General features: G+C 45.3%; 1 long non-coding RNA gene across 1 annotated transcript; it reads left to right on the plus strand.

Moving 5' to 3' along the window:
• The first annotated feature begins 761 nt into the window (after nt 1-761).
• Nucleotides 762-12442, plus strand: LOC117082355. The gene is made up of 3 exons (XR_004436563.1): nt 762-853; nt 11579-12025; nt 12157-12442. It is a non-coding gene; the product is annotated as an uncharacterized LOC117082355 (long non-coding RNA).
• Nucleotides 12443-24789: the final 12347 nt, after the last annotated feature.

Below are 24789 nucleotides of genomic sequence, written 5' to 3' on the forward strand. Positions count from 1 at the left end.
CTGCTCATCCAAGGAGGATGAGACACAGGTAACAGAGCTACCCAGGCCAACCATGGATGGGTATTCAACCATCCCGGTTTTCCCGGAACCAAGGCGTATCCTGGGAGTTGGGACTTTCAGTACTCAAACTAAGAAAGTTCTGGGCAAACCGGGAAAAGCGGGTTGCCCTACCCACACACCTGCAGTTAGAAGCATGGCTAATCCAGTTCCACAATCTGGGAGGGCCACCAAGCCACCATGGCCTATGCTGGCCAGCACAGTGTTTATTATTGTATTTACTCAGATTTTTGTGGTTGTTACATAGCAATGTTGTGGTAGTAGCCAATAGACACCTGGCCCATGAGCCCAGAGTCACTGTCAGAAGTGAGCTGACTACACTGATGGATCCCAGAGTGTGGTTGAAAAATAAATAAATAAAATTCACTTCTTAACAGATGTAGTAAACCAGTGGCTCTCCATCCTAATGGCATATTAGAATTGCCTTGGAAGCATAAAAAAAAAGACCTGACACCCACAAAATAGACTCCCCAGAGAGTCTATTCAAGTCTTCCGGAATGGGGTCTTGGCATCAGAGATTGTACCAAAAGTCCATCAGGTGATCCTAATGTGTAGACAGATTTGAAAGCCGATGGGTTGAATAGTAGGTGAGACAGAGTTGAAAGAACAGTGATGTTTAATTTGGCAAATGTAAGTGTCAACACCTGACCCAACACATACGAACCCCACCCCCTGACCCAGAAGGGCAGATGCAGCGTGGGAACAGTTCCTGTGAAGACGACTCTGAGGTCTGGGTGGACCCAGGATCCTTTGTGTTGTCAGCGTTCTGCAGCTCTAAAGAGTGCTTAGGAGAGAGGTGAGAGTCCTGCCCTGCATACCTGAGAGAGAGTTGCATTCTGGAACCTCTACTCTAAGAGCTACATGGGCAGTGGGAGGTATCTAGGCCAGTGCTTCCCACACTTCATGTGGCCAGGAAACATTTGGGGATCTTGTTTGTTGTTGTTGTTTGTTTTTGTTTGTTTTAGAGATAGGGTCTCACTCTGTAGCCCAGGCTGGAATGCAGTGACACAATCATGGCTCACGTTGCAACCTTAACCTCCTCAGCCTCTCGAGTAGCTGGAACTATACAGGTACACGCCATCACACTCTGCTAATTTTTAATTTTTTTGTGTGTTGACTACATCTTGCTGTGTTGCCCAGGCTAGTCTTGAATTTTTGGACTTTTAAGCAATCCTCCTGCCTCAGCCTCCCAAAGCCCTGGAATTACAGACATGAGAACCACACTGGGCCCTGGGGATCTTAAGATGTAGATAATGATTCAGGAGGTCTGGGGTAGGCCTGATACTCTGCATTTCTACACGATCGCAGGTGATATCCACGCTGCCAGAGCATTCTTTGAGGAGCAAGGGGGCTGGAGGTGAGGAGAGGGGACACTGAGTTACGTGAAGAAAGCTGATAGCCTTGGACTGTTCATGCCCTGGTGGAGAAGATTCACAAGGAGCCTCCCATTCTAGAAGGGCTATCATGGGGTAGAGGAATTTAGCACGGCCCAAAGGGAAGATCTGGAGCAGAGAGGGGACATCCCACTTAGATACTGAGGCAAAGCCCACGATGGAATAACTACCATGGGAGGTAGTGAGCTGCCCATCACAGCAGGGCTTTAGCCAGAGGTTCGATGACTGCTTGGTGAGAGGGCCATGGAGAGGCTCCAAGTGGCGGCCATCTATGCGGTCTTCAAGGGCTCTTCTTGCCTCAGAGTTATTACTTTTGGGGCGTTTTTACTTCTGAAAGAAATGATTCAGAATAAGTGGAGAACACTGGGGGTGGTGATGCAAAGGACCCACCAGAGGACCTCCCTCCTGAGCACACAGAAAACTCATGCCCTGTTGGGCAGCCAGGCAGCCTCAACCATGCAGATTGCCTCTCTGGGTTCGCTCTCTGGTTAGGACAAACTGTGGTCTTTTCAGAGTGGACATCACATCCCTGGTCAGCAGAAGTTATCTACTTGGCTAAACCACTTAGCTGTGGACAAGCAAATTCCAGATTCTAGAAAAATCAGATTAATTGACATTTGTGCCCAGTGTTTACGCTGGTAGCAGGATTGTGGTCTCATGACAATAATTGCTACTGTGCAAGTCCTGTCCTTCTTCAGTCCTCAGTTTCCTACTCTGTACCATGGAATTGGTGTGGACAGTCCCTCTAGCTCACTTTTTACAGCCCTGTGGAAAATATCTTCAGTCGTAAAAGGCACTGTTTAGCATTCAGACCTCAACAGAAGAGTGAAAATTTGGCTGATTCGGAGGAAACAAGAGGTCAGTGTGACCTTTCTCTGCTTCTCTATGGGAAGGAGTTTATAACCATGGTGCCAGGGGAAGGGGGTTGCAGATGCAGCCAGCCTGTGCTGGGCACTTCTGCTGCCTTGGGCTTTGAGTCAAGCAGAGCAATTTAGCCCCTGAGGGTCAGGTCCATCTGGAGCTCCAGACAGCGCTCTTCCTTGCTTCTCCTGCCACACTTTCCTCTGGTCCAGGCCCAAGCCTGCTCAGACCTCAGCAATGAGGTACAGCAGGGAGGGGAGGCAATGTGGGTGGGGGGCGGCTGAGAGCTACAGCTCACTATCCGGGAGGAGGGGGAGAGGGAGGGCACAGAGCCTCCAAGTCCTATGTCCAAAATGCAGAATGAAGAGCAAAGGCTTGGTGCTGACTTGGTTGCTAGGGAATCAGATGGTGTATTTGCAGGATGCACTGAGTCATGCTAAGGTAACTAGACTCCGTAGCTTAATACAATAGAGTTTTATTTCTGGCTTACATGCCAGTCCCTGCAGGAGCTGGTAAAGGGCTCTGCTCCAGGTACTGTCTCAGAGATCCAGCCTAGTGAGACCCCCATCATCTAGTGATGCTGCCATTACAAAGAGTGGCTCACCAAGGAAGGGGGAGAGACTGTGTTAAAAGCATGCCTGTCCTTACACACCCTACACTCGGGTGACACAGATCACCACCAAATAGCCAATAGTCACTGACTATCAGGGGCAGGAATGTCTTCTACATGCCTCTAAAGGAGAGGAAAACTGGATTTGTGCCACGAAGGGACACCCATAATCCCTGCCATGTAGAGAGACTTTCCACTGCCAGGCAGCGTGTAGAGCACCCTCTGTGAACGATCTCATTTACTTCTCAGCTAGAGATTCGTGTTATTACACCTGTTTTCCCGATAGACAGACTAAGACCCTGAAATGTGATTTCCTAACATCATACAGCCGAGATGTGCCAGAGATGAAATTTGAACTCCATTCTACCTTATTCTGTTCAAGCCTAGGTTCTCCAACATTAAATTCCCACTTAAGGGAGGTGTCAGGTTCCTGACAATTTGGGAGAGTCCCTGAGCCTGCAAGAGACACAGCTACTCACTGAGTTTGGTTTCCAGGTGGGACCTCAATCCCCTTCACCCCAGAAAACAGAATTCGAGAGTTTCTGTAGTCAAGGAAATCCTATACGGAGGAAGCCCTACCTTTTGGGCAAGGCTGGGTAAGTTGGACTTACCAGCATGGGTAAGTTGGACTCAGAAGTCCCAGACTCATTTCTGCCAGGCTGTCAGGTTTGATGTTGAGGGTCCCTCACAGCCCCACCCGTTGGGCAGAACTGTGGATGTATCTCCTGCCCTGCGTTCAGCTGATGCAGGCATGGGGTCCCAGTGGGAATTTTGGCTGGGAAGGGCTGGCGATGGCACGGCAGCAGCAGACAGCTCTCTAAAGAAGGAATCTTTGGTCAGAGAATTTTGGGTCCAGTGAGAGCGGCTCCCATAGTCCCTCCCCTTGCACACAGGGCCCTGTAGCCACCACGAGAACTCCCGAAGCTCCCTGTGCCTAGAGCCCAACTGCGTCTAGAGTTCCACAGCTGTGCCTGCTGGAAAAGCAAGTTGAAGCCTGTTTCTGCATTTCGGAGCATTGCTGTCAAAAAAAAAAAAAAAAAAAAAGAGCCGGGAAAAAGCAAATCCTATTGAAACCCAGGCAGAGATGGAGTAAACAGTGCCTTTTACGGCTGAAGATACTAAAAGGCCACTTGGTAACACGACAACAGGCCTCTTCCAGCCTTCCCCCTGCTGTTGGCCGGGCATCCTCGCCTGCCTCACTTCACCTTGGTGCTTGTAGTTTTAAGGTGCTTCTGACGACTTTATGCTCACAGTTTGGCAAGCACCACTCTGCATGGGTCTCAGAGCATGTCAGGGGTCATCTCCAAAGAGCAGCCATATTTCGTGTGTGTGTGTACGTTGCTGTATTGGAAACTGCTGGCTGTAGAGGCCCTATTAAAAACAAATGCCCTGTGTTTTCAGTCTCTCTCACCTGCCAAGAGGCTTTCTTGATGGCGCTGGCCCAGAAAACCATGGCAGATGAGGATTAGATTAGAATAAATTGATTTAGAAGTGACATGATGCTCCTTGGGAGAGGTTTAAATATTTCATACATGTGTATGACACAGATTTCAGCTGGGCCCTGCAGAAAGAAAGAGGGAAATGGAAATCTCATACCCAGATTCAGTGCAGCCTTGGACTTAGGCTGGTCTCCTAGGCTGCTGCATAACTCTCTCTGCCTCAGCTACCTTAGCTATATCTGGGGACAGTGGATGTTTCGCACTAACCTACCATGTTTTTGAAGTCCCCCAAATTGGTGAGCCTGAACTAGAGCCCCCTTTAAGAGTTTCCTGGAGTGTTGGGCAGTGCCTAGGGTCGGAGGGAGGGGTGGGGCACCCAGGAGGGTACTGAAGCTACCTGGGGTTCATATACCAAATGCTCTGAGATCCAAAATCTCCAAGTCCCCAAGACAAAGCATTAGCCATCTCTCCTGCCCCATCCCATTCACATGCTCACAGATGGGGCCCACCCTTAGCATTCTTCTCTTAGCTGCTCGGATCCTCCTCCAAGTACTGATATTCCTGTGACACAAAGGGGATTTTTCCGGGGCCCACAACCCCCAGGCCAGTCACTGCCCCAACAATCTCCCATGGAAGTTACTTAATGTGGGGAGACCACAGTGGTTTGCATATTGAGCTTAGAAACCACAGGTCACCTGGGATGATACCTTGGCCTGTGTTTGCACTGATAGGCCCAAAAGAAGAGGATATAAAGAGGAATTAGGGATCATCTGTAGTCCCTGGAATAACTGGGTAAAATGTCTTCTGGGAGGAGGTTGGGGGGCTTCTCCCTGAACCTCAATAAATGTCTTTTATTGACATTGGGGCCCAGAGAAGAGCAGAGAGGGGTTCCTGCAAGCTGATGAACCAGGAAGGCTTCTTAGCAAAAAGGGAATGTCAGGGCAAGAGCTCTGGTCTTAGTGGAACCTACACATACAGTTCCTGGAAGGAGGAAACAGCCAGAGAAAAGAAGGACTTGATTATTTATTGCCTTGGAGAAAATTCTTCTCCAGGAACAAGTCTCTTAGAGTGTGTGAGGTCTCTTTGTGAAGTTTTGCTCCTTTAGGGCAAAGAATTTTAATGCAGTTTTTGAATGTCTGGCAAATGAATTAATGAGAAAGGATAGGGGATGATCCTTGGGATAATGTGTGGGGCTGCAGGCCTCTCTGGACCTTTCCAGAGATCCCGATCCTGCTGACGGCATCCTGAGCAGGTCCTCATCGCCACTGTCATCTGCTTCCCTCACCAGCCTTTAGTCCGGTCTCCCATGAGGCACAGATTGTGGAAACTCTCCCACCACAGACAGGTTAGGCGAGCCCCTTGCTGAGAGGTTGGAGGGGCTAGCAGAAGGGAGATTTGCTCATGGTTGGAAAATGCACGCACGTGCTTGGGGAATTCCTGCCCATGGCTAGGGGGATGCTGGAGATGAGAGGGCTTTTCATTGATTTCAGCAAATACTGAGAACTTCCAATGTGCCGGGTGGTCCTGGGCACTGAGAATGTAGCATCTGACAGGATAGAGCTCTTGTTTTGGGAATGGGGAGAAGATAGAGAAAAGAAAACAATTAAACAAACACATGAAGATTATTTCAAGCATTGTAAGCACTACAAGGGTAGTAAAATAGAGTGACATCTGAGAGAGAGGATGAGTGGGGGTCTAGCTTTTCATGGGTGGCCAAAGGTATTCTTTGAGGAGATACATGGAACAGAGGAGGGACAAGAGAAAACACAGAAAGGCATGAGGAGACTGCTGTTACTGTCCAGCGGGGATGCTGGTGGCTTGGACCAGGAGGGTGGCAGAGGAGATGACAAAAGTGGACATATATGGAACATAGTTTAGAAGTGTAACTGACAAGATTGATTAGTAGACAGGATATAGTGAGTACTAAAATGAGAGAAGTGAAACGTTTCACAAACAATAATTCTATGTATTTATTTATTTCCTGCCTTTTCCATTAATGATTTGCAGCTTCTTACAAAAGAACACAGAAAATCAAATCAAATCTTTTATCTCAAGAATCAGAACCAAAGGAAAAAAGTGCACGAATAGCCCCACCCTAGGGATCAACAGAGTTACCATAGGGAGTTTCAAATTTGACTCTGAGTTTCTTACCAGGTGGGGAAAAAAGGAAAGATTATATAGTCAAGATAATATTTTCTCAAAAAACAGCAGAGTCTCTTAGCACTGAAGTCTGTATAATTTTTCCCAGGTGGACATTTGACAAAGAACTCTGCTTGCAGTGCAGGGTGGGATGTTAAAACATGCTGGTGGCACCTGCGTTATGACATTGTACCTAATTTTCGTGAGAGATGTTGGTACCGCTAAAATGCAGCAGAGTGGGGAAAGGCATTATGGGAGCCTTATTATCGTTCATGGAAGAGGGAATGCTAAACTGTGCCTAAAGACCAGAGGATAGAAACATAACTAAATGAAATGCTAAAAAAAATAAAGACTGGAAAATGGAAACTGCCTTGGGTACGTCAAAAAATCACGTGTATTTTCCCTATATTAGCTTTGACTGTTCTACAGACAAAGTTTATTTTTTTCTGATTGAAAAAATTAGTATATACATACACATCAGAAACACAATTGAAAAATACTGAAAAGAATAAATAAAATAAAAATCTCTCCCACAGAGATAACCATCATTCCATGTTTTATGTATTTCTTGTGAACCCTATGAACTCACACACATGCACACACATACATACATTTGTGTGATGAATTTATGCTACATTTCCTTTCTTCTTGGTTGTACATTCTTTGTATTTTAATGTTTTCAAAATCAGGATGCTACTTATAGTTGATTTAATGTTTTCCTTTTTTTCTGAAATATTATTAAGTCAATGATACCTCTTGATATCAATGTCATTACAATGGAGGAAATGTGGTATATAGCCACAATCTCAGAGTTCCTTGTGCATATATAATTTGGCCTCCTGCTACTTCCATTTAGCATTTGATCATGAATATTGTCACATGCCTTGAAATATTTTCTAAAGATGTTATTTTTTACTGGCTATATATATCTATCATAGGATGTCCCAAAATGGACTTAATCCTTTCTTACTGAAGAACAATTTCTCAACCACATACCAATAAGAGAGAATACTCACACATAGCTTGAAGTGAAACTATACAGCTCCATGTTACCCCTGAAAAAGGGGGTGTCCATGTGTCCAGGTGACATTTGACACAGCAATGAACCAATGGTGCAGTGGTCTTGTCTGTTCCACTGCTTGAGCTGTGGCCAGAGCATGCTGTTTAACCTCACTGGGCCTGGGTTTCCTCCTGTTTAGCATAAGAAGCCTTGCTGGAGTTCTTTTTGTTTGATGGATGCTAATACTAAACCTTGGTTCCCCAGCCAGGCTATAGGAAGCCAGTGGCTCTGAGGTTTGAGTTATGTCATTGTGAGGAATTACATGGACCTATCTTGATGCTTCCAGGCCCTGGGGGATGCTGTGTCCCCAAGACGAAGGGCTTGTCACTACCCTGGCACTCAGTTCCCAGCCTCCTCTCAGAAACTCTGCAAATTGTAATGCAGCTCTGTGGGCAGAGCTGCTAATACTCACCCTCATCCTTATGTAAGGTTCAGCATTTTAGGCCAAATGGAGTTTCCTGATGAAAATATCTTCCCCAGAAAAGCCAGAGCTTGACATGCGACAGAACAACCAGCGGCTACTGGGATTCCCATATTGTGCCTGGCTACAGCTGTGGGCAGGTTACCAACCCCATTGGGATTTTCATCTCAGGCCCGGAGGATGTTAGAGGTGGAAAGGGATTTGGAGGTCAGAGATGTTGCATTACTTAACTTTCCTCTTTGTATAAAATAAGCACTTCTCAAATATTTGTTGAATGATGAGTAACTGAAAATGCTCAGTGTGGCTGCCAAGAAAGGTACCTGAGGAAATCAAAGGGCTTTGATGTTGGGGAAGAATATGATCTACACAGGTATGTTTGTCTTGAACATCCTGTGATTCTATGAATTGCATATAAGAGGAAGGAGGGAGGAAGCAGTTTTCTCCTCAGCCCCTGCCACCTAGTGCTTGGGAAAGTCAGTTAACCCCCTGGGGACTCAGTCAACAAATGCATTCATGCAGCAGCATGATTCACTGAGTGCTGCGGTGAATCAGGCACAGATCTAGGATCTCTAGGGTCACCAGGGACCAAGGATTCCTGCCTTGTGGAATGAAGAGAGGAGAATTACGGATGACTCCAAGTTTCCTCACCTAGAAATAGGACTGTGGACTCAAGGTTTCCCAGGCAGATTCAAGATTGGGGAAGCTTCCCTGGAAATGAAGGTGTGGAACAGACTTCCCCTCCCCACTGCCCCCCAAAATGCCAACGTATTATGACAAACCACTGGAGTGAATATTAATGAACTGCAGGTGGAGCCTTTAAGGATGGCTTTGTTCCCTTGGATTTTATATTCATATATGTTTTTGAGGATCCATTTTTTTTTTTTTTTTTTTTTTTTTTGGTGACGGAGTCTTACTCTATCACTCAAGCTGGAGTGCAGTGGCACAATCTCAGCTCACTGCTAGCTCCACCTCCTGGGTTCACACCATTCTCCTGCTTCAGCCTCTCGAGTAGCTGGGACTACAGGCGCCTGCCACCCAGCCTGGCTTATTTTTTATTTTTTATTTTTTTTTGTATTTTTAGTAGAGACAGGGTTTCACCATATTAGCTAGGATGGTCTCAATCTCCTGACCTCGTGATCTGCCAGCCTCAGCCTCCCAAAGTGCTGGGATTACAGGTGTGAGCCACCACACCTGGCCTGAAGATCAATGTTTTTGTAGCTTCTAATCTCATCTCCTGGAATCTCCTTGGGGCCCCTCAAATGAGTGTTGTTGAAAGCTGATGACAGGAGAAGAGTTTGGGGGGCTATAAAGCACTAGGACCCCATCTCCCTTTGACTTTTGGTGTGACCTCAACCCATCCTCCTCCACTTTGGGACTGAAACTTTCTCATCTGCAAGGGCTGCCAGTCAGGCTGGCTCTCAAGGGGCCCACACTCAAGGATTCTAGGGTTTTGGTCCAGTCATTTCCAGTGTCAAATCCCTTTTGTTTATAAAGTCTACAGAGAAGCTTTCGGCCGCTGAGCCATTGGTGTTGATCCCTCATCCTTCACACACTTAGTGAACACTCTAGAAGACTTTGCCCTTTCCCCTACACCAAATAGCAAGGAGAAAATGTTTTATTGGTAGTGGTGGTGACACTGACCAATTACCTTCCCTTTGCCCAGTCCTTGGGTTTACAAGGCATGTTTCCATCCACTGTCTCCTTCGAGTTTTACAAATACCCTTGAAGGAGGGAAGAACAGGGCATATTTTGTCCATTTTGTAGGTGAGGGATTTTAGGATCAGAAAGGTTAAGGACACGTTCAAGTAGGAGTAAATGGTAGAGTGAGGCATCCAATCCCTGACTCGAGACCCCCTTCTGCTCACCTTGCAGCCAGAGGCAGATAACCCATGTCTATTATTAGGTGAAAGGGAGGTAAGCAAAGCCCTGTGGGGAAAGGCAGGAGGTTTGAGTTGAGGAGAGAGGAAGTGGGAGTCCTGGTCAGATGTAAACCTAGAAAAGCCAGTGCTGTAGTGCCAGGCACAGTAGGGGGCATTTCCTTTGGAGGCATGCTCTTCTCTCCTGCCCTTTATAATTGTGCTTCTGCTGAACTTCTGCAAGACATCTGACATTACTTATCTTTCTTTCCTTCCTTCCTTCCTTCCTTCCTTCCTTCCTTCCTTCCTTTCTTCTCCCTCCCTCCCTCCCTCCTTCCTTCCCTCCTTCCCTCCCTCCCTCCTTCCTTCCTTCCTTCCTTTCTTTCTTCCTTCCTTCCTTCCTTCTTTCCTTCCTTTCTTCCTTTCTTCTTTCTTTCTTTCCTTTCTTTCTTTTTTTTAAGATGGAGTCTCGCTCTTGTTGCTCAGGCTGGAGTACAGTGGCATGGTCTCAGCTCACTGCAACCTCCGCCTCCCGGGATCAAGTGATTCTTCTGCCTCAGCCTCCCAAGTAGCTGGGATTACAGCACCCGCCACCACACTGGCTAATTTTTGTGTTTTTAGTAGAGACGGGGTTTCATCATGTTGGCCAGGCTGGTCTCAAACTCCTGACCTCAGGTGATCTGCCCACCTCGGCCTCCCAGAGTGCTGGGATTATAGGTGTGAGCCACAGTGCCTGGCCTGATGTTACTTTTCGTGGTTACCAGGTGGACAAAACAGAGGAATGTGTCTAAATCCTAGTTAAATAGATTTGTGATAGGTGGAACAATTCCACTTGCTGTTTAGTGGCTAGGAGTCAACAGGGAAGGAGGTGTCTAGTGGCCTGCCACTGGGCCCATCCTCAGCTGTATCACTACACCATCCCCTAGGAAGGTGGGTGATGGTGCACGTGGCAGGCTGACAAAGGTCATTCGAAGTTGACATGAAGCTGGGCAAAGCTGAGGCTGTTTGGAATGACAAGGGTAGGATTCAAATGATCACATGATGGGCTGACTCAACCAAAAATAAATACAAGGTTCTGCTTGAGGATCCCCCAAACCTATACTTGAATAGGAGGGGAGCTATGCACATATGAATCCCCAGCATCATTTGTGGAGGAAAAAAGGAGGCATTTAAATTTCAGTTTCTAGTATACAAGAAATGACCTGTGGAACTGTCAGGAAAAGCTATCAGCAGCATGAATTACATTCACAGAGGTAGATGTTTTGTCAGAGGTAGGTGATGATCTTAGTTTATTTTGTGCATATTCATGGAAGTGGGATTACTGAGTTAAAGATTATGGCTATTTTTATAACTATTAGTATGTAGTGCCAGATTGACTTCCAGCTGGTATGTACCCATTTTCCTGCTCACCAGCAATATACAAAGGATGTTCCTTTCACTGCATTCACACCAACATTAAATGTTATTCTTTTAAAATGTAAGTAAAAAAAAGTCATCTTTTAATTTGCATTTGTTTATTAACAGCAAGGATAAATTTCGTTTTAAGTATACTGGTTATTTGTGCTGCTTTTATGAATCATAAGTTCATGTTATTTTCCAGTTTTCTTTTGGAGTTTTCACCTTTTTCTTAATGATTCCAGTGAGCTCTTTACAGATATTAACTCTTCTCCATCACATTTGACGAGAATATTTCAAAGGGAAATATTTTCTGCAATTTCTCTTTTTCTCTCTCTGGATCCAGGTTCCTGAATGCCTCAGTCTCAACTCGCATGAAATGTCCCGTGAAATTCCTGGAGAGGCTTCCAGGCCATATGCTCACAGCTCCGGTGCTCACATGTCAGAAACGATGCGGCTCATCCTTCCCTGCCTCTGCCACCATACGCGTGTGCCCCTAATCTGACCAGCAGATTGGCAGCTGGGGGAAGGACATGCCCACGGCTGGCAGAAGGCTGCCTGGCAAATCTTGACGCCCTGGAAGAGAGAAGATGGCAATGGAGATTTACTTTCTAAGAATGCATTCCTTTGTTCTGAAAGAAAACAATGGATTTGGTGTTTTCTTGAAATTGGGGCATTTAAATGTATCTCTAAATCAAACTGAGATTCTATTTTCCACATGAGAGTGTGGAGCAAGATGAAAGTGTCCTTGTGTTGGACCTGCAACATCATGCGGCAGAGAGCTCAGGCTCAGGTGATGGTCTGTCACTTACCTCTCCTGTCGCTGTGGACAGGCCATCTCACCTGCCTGTCTTCCATTTCTTTAGCTGGCCACTTGGATACCAATGGGGTTGTGCTTACTATGCTTAAATATTGCTTTTACAGGGGAAGTTTGATGACTTTGTCTACTCCCGTACTCCTCAGATGCCGGAAACAACAGGCTGTGTGTACCCCTGTGGACCAGCTAGATTCTTGAGCTGATTTTCCTGATCTGTTTGCCAGGAAAATGGTATACCCAGCAGTTTTGGCAATTCCAGAATCCTTGGTGGCCAGGCAAGAATAGTGTCTCTCCAGTCACCCAGATGTCCCTATGCAGCTCTCTACATCAGGGTTTGGCCATGGGCCAAATCCAGCCACCACCTGTTTTTGTAAATAAAAGTGTATTGGCACACAACCCGCATATTTGTTTATGTAATGTCTAGGGTTCCTTTTGTGCTACAACAGCAGTGTTGAGTAGTTGCAAGAGAGTCTGAATGGCCTGCAAAGCCTGAAATACTTACTCTCTGGTCCTTTACAGAAAAAGTTTGCCAACTCCTGCTCTAGATTGATGGTTACAAAGTCTGGCAGGATACAGTCACAGGGCCATGGTAAAGCTGGGAAAACAAGGACTGGGAGTCCAGCTTTCAACAAAGCCAAATCTATTCAATCTTGAGACTGCCCTTTGTGCCAAGGTTAGATCCATCCTTCCTTTCCCATTAAAATATCTTGACTTTTATGAAAATAAAGAGGATGATAGACTTGCAGTTTTATTTTTAATGTCCTTACTTGACCAGTTAAAAAGTTGGCCACTCTATGTAGAGCCCCAAAATAATTTGAAAATGTTATCCACCTGTGTAATACCCAAATCAGGAACCACTAATAGTCTACCTTGAATTGTCCTTTGGAAGGCTTCCATTCAACTCATCTCTTTCCATTTCGCTACTTGTAACCATGCTTTTGCCAGCAGCATCTTGATTTATGCATTCATTCATTCATTTGTATACTCATTCATACATTTACCTAGCAAGATAAGGGCTAAAGACTGTGTCAGAGGATCTCACATTTTCTGATCTCAGGACCCATTTTATTCCTAAAAATTACTGAGAGCCCAAAGAGCTTTTGCTTATGTAGGTTATATCTATCAATATGAAAAACTAATACTGAGAAACATTAAAAAGATTTATTTAATAATGCAATTAGCAATAGCAATAAAAACCTACTATACATTAGCACAAATATTTTTAATTCAAAGTAACTATTTTTCAAAACAGAAAAAAATTAATGAGAAAGATGGTATTGACCTTTTTGCAAATCTCTTTAGCATCTAGCTTAATAAAAGACAGCTAAATGTTTATATCTGCTTCTGCATCCAATCTGTTGCAAATTGTTGTTGAAGTTTGTGGAAAGAATCCAGACTCATTCAGATTTGTAGTTGGAAAAGAAAGTAGTATTGCCTTTTCAGATAACTGTGGCTATTCTCTTTTGATACTACACCAAAACTCAGCATGTGGCAGTCTCTTAGTTTAGTTGTGATATGAAATCTGAAACTATATCAATGAACTTTTGGTACCTGATTTACTTTAAATTCCATGTTTCTGTCTTGTGCTTTAAATGGACCTTTTATCCATGCACAATTTTGGAGTATGATGCATTGGTCATTTAGAAAATATTGATTCACCAGCCAGAGATGTTTTGAAGTATTGACCCATTTAACTATATAACATCCAAGAAATCAAATTAATTTTTATTACCCCTGATCTCATCAGAAAATCCTGTAAGTATTGGGAAACACTCAAGCTCATGTTGCTGAATGAGTTGTCCAAAACCCTGTTTCCTGGGGACACTTCAGTTTTAGTTTTGGTAACCACACCATCAGCTATTTTTCTTGAAACAAGAGACTCTCTGCATTCAATTTTGAGAAAGTGTCATCTACCAGATACTGAATAATCAGAGTAATCTTAATTTGCCTATCAGACATGTTTTCAAGTAAAAATGATGTTCCACCTGGGCATGGTGGCTCACACCTGTAATCCCAGCATTTTGAGAGGCCAAAGTGGGCAGATCACTTGAGGTCAGGAGCTGGAGACCAGCCTGGCCAACATGGTGAAACCCTGTCTCTACTAAAGACACAAAAATTAGCCAGGCATGGTGGTACATGCCTGTAATACCAGCTACTTGGGAGGCTGAGGCAGGAGAATCGCTTGAACCTGGGAGGCAGAGATTGCGGTGAGCCAAGATCGCACCACTGCACTTGCACTGCAACCTGGGTGACAGAGTGAGTAAGACCCCGTCTCTAAATAAATAAATGATGTTTGAGTTAACCATTGTACTGCAGGAGGAGCAGAAGAGCTAGACACAGACTCCCTATTTTGTTACACAAAATATTAAAAAGCTGTCTACCCATGGGCTGAGACTTAAATTAATTTAATATGTTGCTCTGCTTAATCAAAGACGTTGTTTAGTACCTTCTTAAAGACTGAGTGCAAAAGAGTATGATGACTACTAGTCCAGTCCAGGCCTGCTGCTTTGATTCTTGCTGAGGCACCAGCAATTTACCGCAGCCACTGTCCTAGCATCGTCAATGCATTGCAGCAACACCACCAGAGCCAGCAGCAAATCGTATCTCAGTAACACTGTGGAGAGGCTTTCACCTTGTGGACTTTTTGAAAGGGTCTGGGGGACCCTTGGAAGTGCATGGACCACACTTTGAGAAGCACCGTGTTGGACACAATCAGGGATGCTAGGTAAATCAGATTCAATCCTTGGCACCAACTTATTCACCATCTGATGGTGCAGGTTGACACTTGACAACTCAAATCTAAGTCGGAATGGAAAAACACTATAGGACATTATTTTTTATTGTGGTAGGATATGTATAACATGAAACTTACCATTTAAACCACTTTCAAGTGTACAATTCAGTGGCATTAAGTAAATTCACGTTGTTATGTAACCATCATCACTGTCTATCTCCAGAACATTTTTTTGTCTGCCTAATCAGAAACTCTGAACCCATGAAACGATAACTCTTCCTTCTCTCCTCTCCCCAGCCCCTGGTAACCACCATTCTATTTGCTATCTTTATGAATTTGACTACTCTGGGTACCTCACATACATAGAATCATATAAGATATGACTTTCTGTGACTGGTTTATTTCACTTAGCCTGATGTCTTCAAGGTTCTTCCATGAGGAATTTATTTCCGTTTTCCTTTTCTTTTCTTTCCCTTTTTTTTCTTTTCTCTTTCTTTCTTTCTTTCTTTCTTTCTTTCTTTCTTTTCTTTCCCTTTTTTTTCTTTTCTCTTTCTTTCTTTCTTTCCTTCTTTCTTTCTTTCTTTCTTTTCTTTTTTTTTTGAGATAGGGTCTTGCTCAGTTGCCCAGGCTGAAGTACAGTGTCATAAACATGGCTCACTGCAGCCTGAAAAACCTGGGCTCAAGACATCCTCTCTCCTCAGCCTCCAAGTAGCTGAGACTACGGTACACAACACCACTCCCGGCTACTTTTTTATTTAATTTTTTGAGACAAGGTCTCACTGTGTTGCCCAGGCTGGTCTTGAACCTTTTGCCTCAAGTGAACCTCCTGCCTTCACCTCACAAAGTGCTGAGATTACGGGCCTGAGCCACTCTGGGCAGAATGTCCTTCCTTTTAAGTCCTGGGCAACACAGCAAGACCCCATCTCAAAAAAAAAAAAAAAAAAAAGAAAAGAAAGAAAAAAAGAAAAGAAAAAAGAAAAGAAAAAAAAAGAAAAGAAAAGAAAGAAAGAAAGAAAGAAAAAGAAAAGAAAGAAAACAAAGAAAAAAAAGAAAAAAGAAAAGAAAAGGAAAATGGAAGGAAATTCCTCATGGATGAACCTTGAAGACACCAGGCTATGTGAAATAAACCAGTCACAGAAAACCATATCTTATATGATTCTACATATGTGAGGTACCCAGAGTAGTCAAATTGGATGAATATACTACGTGTTATTCATTCATTCATGAATATTTGGATTTGTTTCTACCTTTTGACTATTATGAATCAAGATGTTAAATTTTGCAAACCTGGCTTAGTCCTCCAGTCAGCTCCTGATCATTCTTTCTTTCCTTGGCAAAAAGTCACGGGATGACTCCAAGCAGGGCCCCCTTTGCATTCAGCCTGACCGTCTCTCAGCCCATGTAGGTCCATGTTAGTCAAAAATTCCAGTATTCTCTAACACATGCTGCTCGGACCTGACACCCCTGCATTGCGTTTCCTTGTTGTTTGGTCTGCGTACTATCTATACCAGAGTAGATTCAGCAAACAGCTCCTCTCCTTTGGTTTCATTTCGACAAGTCTTTATTGATCGTGCATTATTTGCTCATCAAACAGATCTGTAGTTTCAAACACTTACAGTCCTGGAGTCAGCTCCACGTTTGCCTGTTAAATCTGTATTTGCACACGTTGGAGTTGGCAGCTCAGCTCAATAAAGACAAAAAGGTCTACGTGCTGGATGTAGGTATCTTGGGGAGAGTTTACAAAGCACAGGGATTTTTTTAGACTAGCTGAATGTGGCCTTACCTACCAAAGCCTCCCTAAACCGTGTTTATCCATCATTTAGATATTTTATTACTAGATTTATCATTTCATCCAGGATTTCGGCTATTGTGCTGCAGCGTCCTGTAAATTGAGCACTAAATGAGAATTGGGTAAATTAGACTTTCAGCAAGGAGAGTTAGTTGTATGTTCTGTGAAACATGCAGGAAGAGAAATTATATTATGTTCTGTCCTCCTTGTATGTCTCACCGAAGCTCCAGGAAAGAAGCTGCCAGCCGGCACTCACCTTTTAATTTTGAAACAGCCCTTGACTCACCATCATTCATTGGCACATGTGTCTCATTCACACACACTTGCCCTTCTGACTAGAAAAGTCCCTCCTGTTTTCACAGTGGAAAACAAGCACTTGAGACCTACTAATAATAGGGAAAATGAAATATCTGCCTCATGTTTCACTGTTTATAAAGCCCTTCCAAATAGGTTATTTCATGCCATCCTCACAATAGACTTGCCATTAATGATGTAAAGTGATATGTACATGCTCGGTCCAGTGTCTGGTATCCAGAGGGAATTCTGAGTGGGTGGTTGTTAGGGAGGCATTATCATCCCCATTTATAGATGTGGCTCAGAGAGGGTAGGCCCATTAACCACAGCCACACAGCTTATAAAGAGTCATTTCCTAAACTGTAAATTTATCTCGTGGGTGTCACGTTTAGTGTGTGTGTGTGTGTATATATATATAACGTTTTGTACATCCATGTGTGTGTGTGTATTGCTGTGAACAGTAGATACATAATCATACCTTCCCCATATACGTATATATATGCCACGTTTTGTATGTGTGTGTGTGTGTATATTGCTGTGAACAGTAGATACATAATCGTACCTTCCCATATATATGTCGTGTTTTGTATATGTGAGTGTGTGTGTGTGTGTGTGTGTATTGCTGTGAACAGTAGATACATAATCATACCTTCCCCAGGACCTGCCCAGACATCAAAATAATCTGATATACTAACTGCTTTTCTTCCTTTTTTAACACGAGCCTAACACCAATGAAAGGACAAGGGGGAGGAGGAAAGGGTAGGAAAGCAGACATGAATGAAGAATTCTCTAGGTGTGTGGTGGTCACACACTTTACATAAGTTAATGCTTAGAACGAACTACAGGAGTATTATTTCACTGTTTTATAAGCAAAGCAAATGAGGATTGGGAAGGTTAGAAAACTTAATATCACAGAGCTAATAAGAGAAGGAACTGGGATCCCAAACCAGATGTGTTTGATTTCAAAATTCATGTCCTGTCTGCCATCACACAAGCTAAACTGATGGGCTTGAGTTACCAAAGCTGGGTCAAGAAAGCAGCAGCTCTTCAAGGACATTTGGTCCAATGGCCTTACCCTGGACTGTGTGGATGTGAGAGGCTCCGGGCATCTTCATGTGTTTTATGAAATTATGCATGCATAGGAGTGTGCCCAAGTGCACATACTCCATGGAAGGGTTCAAAGTAATCATAAGAAACCAAAGTAAAATTTGAGACTCACTGATTTATTCCAACACTAGTTTGTAAAGGGAGAAACAGGTGCCCAGGGAGGTGAAAGGTGTTGCCAAGTTGTGGCTGTTAGTGATAGATCTGGGACCCCATCTTCAGTGTCCTGACTCCCAGGCCACCCTCAATGCCCTCCCTTCCTCTGCCCGAGAGCTGGAAAAGCACAGAGGGCAAAGGTCAGGATTTTAAGAGTTACCTATTTGGAACTGGACTGGCCAGATGTCCTTGTCGGACCTGCACCTGAGTGGCCTCAGAAAGTTCTAAGGTGAGCAACCGGGGCCTGAGAAGGGGAGAACAAAGCATCCACTGGCCTCTTATCCAGGCTCAAAGAGGCTTCCATTTGAAGTATGAGAAAGGGTCGGAGCTTTGCTTTGTCTGAAAGGGCAGCCTCTGAGCTCTGTATCTCCGAGGTTTATAATTTCAGCTTGTTTCTCCTCCCACTCCGCCATGCTGGTCATTACGGCAGAAAGAGCACTTGATGGAAGAAAGACAGGTTTGTCTTTGCAAGAACAATTTCTCTGTTGTCTGTTGAATGCCACCCAATATGATAAGTGAAATGTCGATACTTCAGACAGACTCCACTGGTCTGGGTATTTATTCACTTGCCTTAGTTATCAGCAAGTTCAGCCAGCTGGCCAAGAAGCAGGTTTTAACTTCTTTGACAAGTAAGGACTCGCTGGGACGTGGTAATGGATCTTCCAGTGTCATCGTTGTGCAGTCCTTTGGATTTCTCCCAGCTTGTCTCCACTCTGGCTCAGGTTTGGTCCTGGGAGGAAGGTAGAGCAAGTGGGGAGGGCAAAGTGAAGGTAAGGTCCAGGCAAGGTGACCCCGGGTCCCCCAACTGCTGACTCAACGCCTTATACCAAGTGATGTGCACTCAGCTACCAAGTCCATCTAGGGACGCTGGTTGTCAACCACTAAATCAGTCTATAGCAGTGGTTTTACCTCCACGGGGACAGTTTTGCTGTGTGTGGAGACATTTGTCACAAGTAGGGGGTGCAGCTGTCATCTGGTGCAGCAGTACCCAATCTTTTTGGTACCAGGGCCAGGTTTTGTGGAAGACAATTTTTCCACGGGGTCAGGGTTGCAGGGATGGTTTCAGGATGAAACTGCTCCACCTCAGATCATCAGGCATTAGATTCTCATAAGGCACTTGCAACCTGGATCCCTCACACGCACAGTTCACAGTAGGGTTTGCGTTCCTGTGTGAATCTGATGGGAGGCGGAGCTCAGGCGGTAATGCTCTCCTGCTGCTCACCTCCTGCTGTCAAGCCCGGTTCCTAACAGGCCAAGGACCAGTACCAGTCTGCAACCCCACGGGTTAGGAACCCTTGATCTAGCAGATAGAGAGCAGGTATACTGATAAACATCCTACAACGCACAGAACAGTGCCCACAGTAAAGAATTATCTAGTCCAAAATATTGATAGTGCCGAGGTTGAGAAACCCTGGCATGGGAGCGCTGGCTGCACCAAGGCATCAAGGAAACCCAGCATCCACTGGTCATCTGCCATGTTGGTTACTAACGAGATACCCACAGCAAAGGACTATCCAGTGAAAATGCCAGTAGTGTCAAGGTGAACTGAACTTAGGGTGAAATCCCAAGGTGAAATCTGAACTTAGGACGTTTGGATTCTAAGCACCCAGCTCCAGTCAACTTAAGTATCAAAGGGAACGTATCAGAAGGAGAGAACAGGGGGAAGAACTGATGTGGCAGACTTCTCAGAGAGCAGGAGAGGGGCAGCTCCAGTGTGGGGTGTGCAGAGACCTAAGGGCAATCTCCTCCAAGTGCCACTGCCAGGTCAGCCAGTTTCTGCCTGTTTACCATCAGCAAAGGGATCTGAATGTCTTGGGAGAATGCTGGGATTGGCTGGGTTGAGGCTTGGGTGCTGGAGAGGTCAGGAAACCTTCAGATCTGCATGCCAGGGGTAGGGGGCTGGCCCCAGAAAGGAGCCAGAGGTGCTCAGATCAGAAGGGGGCTGGAGGTTGGCTGTGCAGAACCAACACAGGCCCCTGCAGCTATCGTGTCCTATTAGCACAGCATAGGAAAGGCCTCGGGCTCTGTGTCATGTGACTCTACTCAGAGGATCCAGGCAGGGCAGAGATTGTTAGGAAACACTTGGAGAATTGAAGCAGAGACACCCGAAGTGGCAAAATGTGCTAGGATCAATCTTGAAGAACACGCAGGCACTTGGTAGGGTGGCCTTTCATTTCCTGTTTTTCAACAGACTGTTTTCCAGTTCATGTTTTAATCTGACAGACATTTACTGGCTTCCTCTGGTATCAACGAGTTGTGCCAGAACACCGAGCCTCATCTGGGGCTGGCCTTGCCTGTGAAGAGCTTACAGTCTAATGAGGGAGGGAGAGAGAGAGAGAAGCAGGAAAGAAAAAAAAAGGAGCGGGAGAAATGGGAGTGAGAAGAAAGACAGCAAAGGGGGTAGTGCCAACGGAGTATGTGTGCTGTGCTGGGGGCATGGGAGAGCTGATGAGGCTGGTCAGCTGGTCATGGAATGCTGGGATTCCGCTTGGAGCATGGTGATTCTTCTTACTGTGGACTCACTCCCTTAGCAGCAAAAGAGGAAGACAGCCATGAGGACCTGTGAAGAAAGTGCTGCTGTTGCCAAAGATGTTTCGGTGTCTCTAGAGCAGCATTCTGGGATGGGTGTTGTCCTGCTCTTCCCACACGTCCAGTGTCGGGAGGCTGCTCCCCTGTGACCCTCCAGACCCTGAGGAGAGGCCACAGCAGTGTTGGCGGGAGAGTCCCTGCATCTGTTCCTTTTATTTGGTCTGTTAAAGAAAAAGGCCCGTTGAGGGTGTGCAGGAGATCCAATCCACCAGTCACAGGGCAATTATTTATTATGAGCCTTGAATACTTTCCCGATTGTATAAGGTTTTATTGTGTTTTTATATGGAGGGCAGACTTGGGGAGTCATTTTGGCAGCTGAAGGAGGAGGGAAAAGAGCTTTCTGGGATCATTCTGGGAGTTAAAAGTTCACCTCTAGCTGGAGGTTCAGGGGCTAAGTGAGATTCTGGGGGCTTGACCAGAAACCTTGAATTCCATTAGTGCTTAACCCTCTATGGGAAGTTACAAGGAAAGGTATTTTCCCTTTTCTCCCATCATGAATGAGATTTCCCCTCTAAATAGCTCAACTGTTGAGCTCCAAGAGAAAAGGGGTGCAATGTGATCTGGCTGGGGCAAGGACGCTGGCTTCCTCTGTGTGAGCCACTCCCTCCCCCTCCACTGCACCCTTGGTGGCCTGGCTACCTCCAGCACCTCACGGTCCCACTTGGTGGAAAGCAGAGGTCTGGCTTGACCAGCTCTGAGTGCCTCAGTCCTGCGGGTCTGAATCATGGTGGCTCCTCGGCCAGCCTATGAACCCACCACCAGAAACACTGCCATCAGACGCGTTTCGCTTTTGAATTGGTTTTGAACTACATCAAGGACCCAATTCAGAGAAGAGCCTTTTTCCCAACACACAAACACACACATGTGCATACTAGCTTGAATTCCACCCATCCTTCAAGGCTCAGGCCTTCCCTTTCCCATGAAGCTGACAATCACCACCCCCAGCTTCTGCTTCTTCTCCCCTTGTTCCCCCCTCCTCCTCCTCTGTCTTCTCCTCCTCTTCTTCCTTCATCACCACTATTTACTGAGTGCAAACCATGTAGCAGGCAATAGGCTAAGTACTTTAAAAATACGATTAATATCTTCATTAATCCCCGAAAAAACCTCATTATTGCCTGTACTTTATGCATAAACAGCATAGGGCTCAGAGAGGTTTTGCTGCTCATCCAGGGTCACACAGGTAGCAAGTAATAGCACCAACCCCTGAACCCAAGTAAGAGTGATGCACAAGCCATCTCGGCCTCCAGGCTAGACTCCAGTGACCTGCACCTCCGCTGGTTCCCACTCCCTGGAACCCTCTCTGGATGTCTTGCATGTAGTCTGGTGCTGCTAGAGGCCACACTCTCCCCTGAGCAGGCTGCTTGGCCGCAGCAGAAAGTACATGGGAATCCCTGTTTCTTCATCTGGCTCTAGGGTTACTTTATGTGTGACCTTGGGCAAATTATGCTCTGCTTCAGCTTTCTGGACTGGAAAATGGAAATAAAAATACTTACCTTGCAGGGTTGCCTGTGGTGCTCAATGACCTATTACATTTGAAAGTTCTTGATAAATGAGAGATATAAAATATCATTATTTTTATTACGTCCTGTCTCCAGTGCCACTAGGCAGGGTCACAAGCTCCTTGGGGGCAGACCCTGTGCAAGCGCCTCATTATTCCCACAGAGCTTCTGGCCAGTGCTGAATACATAAATGACACTCAAAACAAAGAGATTGACCTAATAAAAGCACCTTGTTTATAAATGTGCTTTCTCTATAATATTGCCAAATTGCCCTCCATAGGGCCTGTGCCACTTTTTACCCGGAGCAGGGGCAATGAATGAGCTCTACTGTTTCTGTACACTTCCCTAACACCATGTGATAACCAACATTGGGATTTTTGCCAATCCTATAGGTAAAAATGAGCATCTCAGCATGATTTAAATGTGCATTTATCTTATTATGAATTAGGTGAAGCAGAGTTTCATACATTTAATAGCCACTGGAATATCCCTTCATATAAATGGCTGTCAGCTGTATTGCACTGTTGGTCTTGTTTCTTCCTCATTGATCTGTAGGATACGTATTTGAGGGATCAAGGACATATCATTTGCAAATATTCTTTCCTAGTTTGTCATTTGTTTTTAACTTTATGTATGCTGTAACTCGTTCGAGAACATCAGCAAAGAGAAGCCAGCCCATAAGACCTGGTGGAAATTTAGGAGAGTCCGTGTGAGCTCACAATGTGCTTCCCGTGCTGAGTATGTGTCTGTGTGCCAAGAGAAATACAGAGATGCAGGATAAATGAGGTGAAAACTTTTTTTTTTACAGATATATATGTTAATTAACTTACACTATAGTAAAACAATTATGGATACAATATGGTATAGAATTCAACATTTGTATAAACTTTTTAAGTAAAGCATTGAAATGTCAAAGAAATGTCATACTTGCATCTGGTTGCTTGGGACCTCCCTGAGACACTCTTTTAGGGGTTTTTCAGTGAGAAAGTTTGAAAAGTGCTGCCCTCATGGGAATCAGTAAGCCCAAGTTCTTTTTTTTTTTTTTTTTTTTTTTTTTGAGACGGAGTCTCGCTCTGTCGCCCAGGCTGGAGTGCAGTGGCCGGATCTCAGCTCATTGCAAGCTCCGCCTCCGGGTTTACGCCATTCTCTCGCCTCAGCCTCCCGAGTAGCTGGGACTACAGGCGCCCGCCATCTCGCCCGGCTAATTTTTTGTATTTTTTTAGTAGAGACGGGGTTTCACAGTGTTAGCCAGGATGGTCTCGATCTCCTGACCTCGTGATCCGCCCGTCTCGGCCTCCCAAAGTGCTGGGATTACAGGCTTGAGCCACCGCGCCCGGCCAGCCCAAGTTCTTATCTCAGTTCTGCACTAAATTAGCTGTGTGACTTGGATAATCCTGGTGGGTGCCATAAACATCATAAACTTCAGTGGTGTCATAAACATCCTAAGCCAGAATAGCAGGTCTGTGGGCAGGGGTTGCTATTTACTGCTGAATCTTCAGTGCCTGGGACACATACCTGGCACATAGTAGAGGCTCAATAAATAGATGTCAAATACAAATAAAGCAACATGCTCAAAGTGCACTTTGTAACTGTCGCCAAAGGGACAGTTTTCGGTTCTGTCAGCATCTAAAGGGCTGGCCTACTCTATGTAGGACTCTGGGATACCAAGGTGAGTGAGGCAGGTCCCTGTCCTTCCCCTTGTCCAGAGGAAGCAGACACATGCACTCTGGTGTGAAGATGCTGCAGGGACTTCCTGGCTTCATGCCCCTCCCCACTCCATTCTTGCCTGGGTGTTGTAGGACACCGAGGCCGAGGCTAAGACTGTCAGCTTTGCCATGTGTATCGAAGATCACTTTATTCATTCCTCTGCTATCTCAAACCTGTACTCTCATTTTGTGGGGGATCTGGGGTGTTCCAGACCCTGTGAGACTATCAGCAAAGGCGGTCTTCTCACATCTTGGTGGTCCTGACCCCTCTCATGTACCCTGCCCTAAAGACACATGATCTGGGCTGTTTATGGGGTGTGGGCTGTGAGATGTGGGTGGTAGCTCCTGGACCATCGGCAGGCAGTAAAGTCTGCAGTGCAGGCCTGTTTTCCAGCTACAGCTGCCACATCAAAAGGCCAAACTCCCTGCAAACTTTGCCTTAATTAAAAAGTTACGGTAATCCTCAGGATAGCGGCTGGTTGGACACCCCTGGAGACAAAAGTGCTCTCTGTGGTCACAGACCAGGCCCTTCCACCCACCCCAGGCACTATTAAAAGTAAGGCCACACTGTGGGCAGCACAGGCTCTGGTGAAATAGGAACGGAAAGACCCTCTTCTTTCTCCACACTCATAATTTGCTTTGGAGGGCTCTAGAGCCAAACATTTGAAAAGGGGCTCTGGCTTCTTGGACAGATTTCTTATTCTCATGTGTCCCTATGCTTTGGGGTCTTTCTCAGCTGTGTTTTCAAATGCCTCAAGCCCACAGAGGCAAGTGTTAGAGAGCTAGGGCTTGTGGAACACCCAAGTCCTATTCCCTATCTGTAGTCAGCGTGGTAATTCACATTTTCATTTTTCCCGTGGACAAAATGA

The sequence above is a fragment of the Trachypithecus francoisi genome, unplaced genomic scaffold (genome assembly GCF_009764315.1).
Source record: "Trachypithecus francoisi isolate TF-2019V2 unplaced genomic scaffold, Tfra_2.0 Lachesis_group9, whole genome shotgun sequence".
NCBI classification, from domain to species: domain Eukaryota; kingdom Metazoa; phylum Chordata; class Mammalia; order Primates; family Cercopithecidae; genus Trachypithecus; species Trachypithecus francoisi.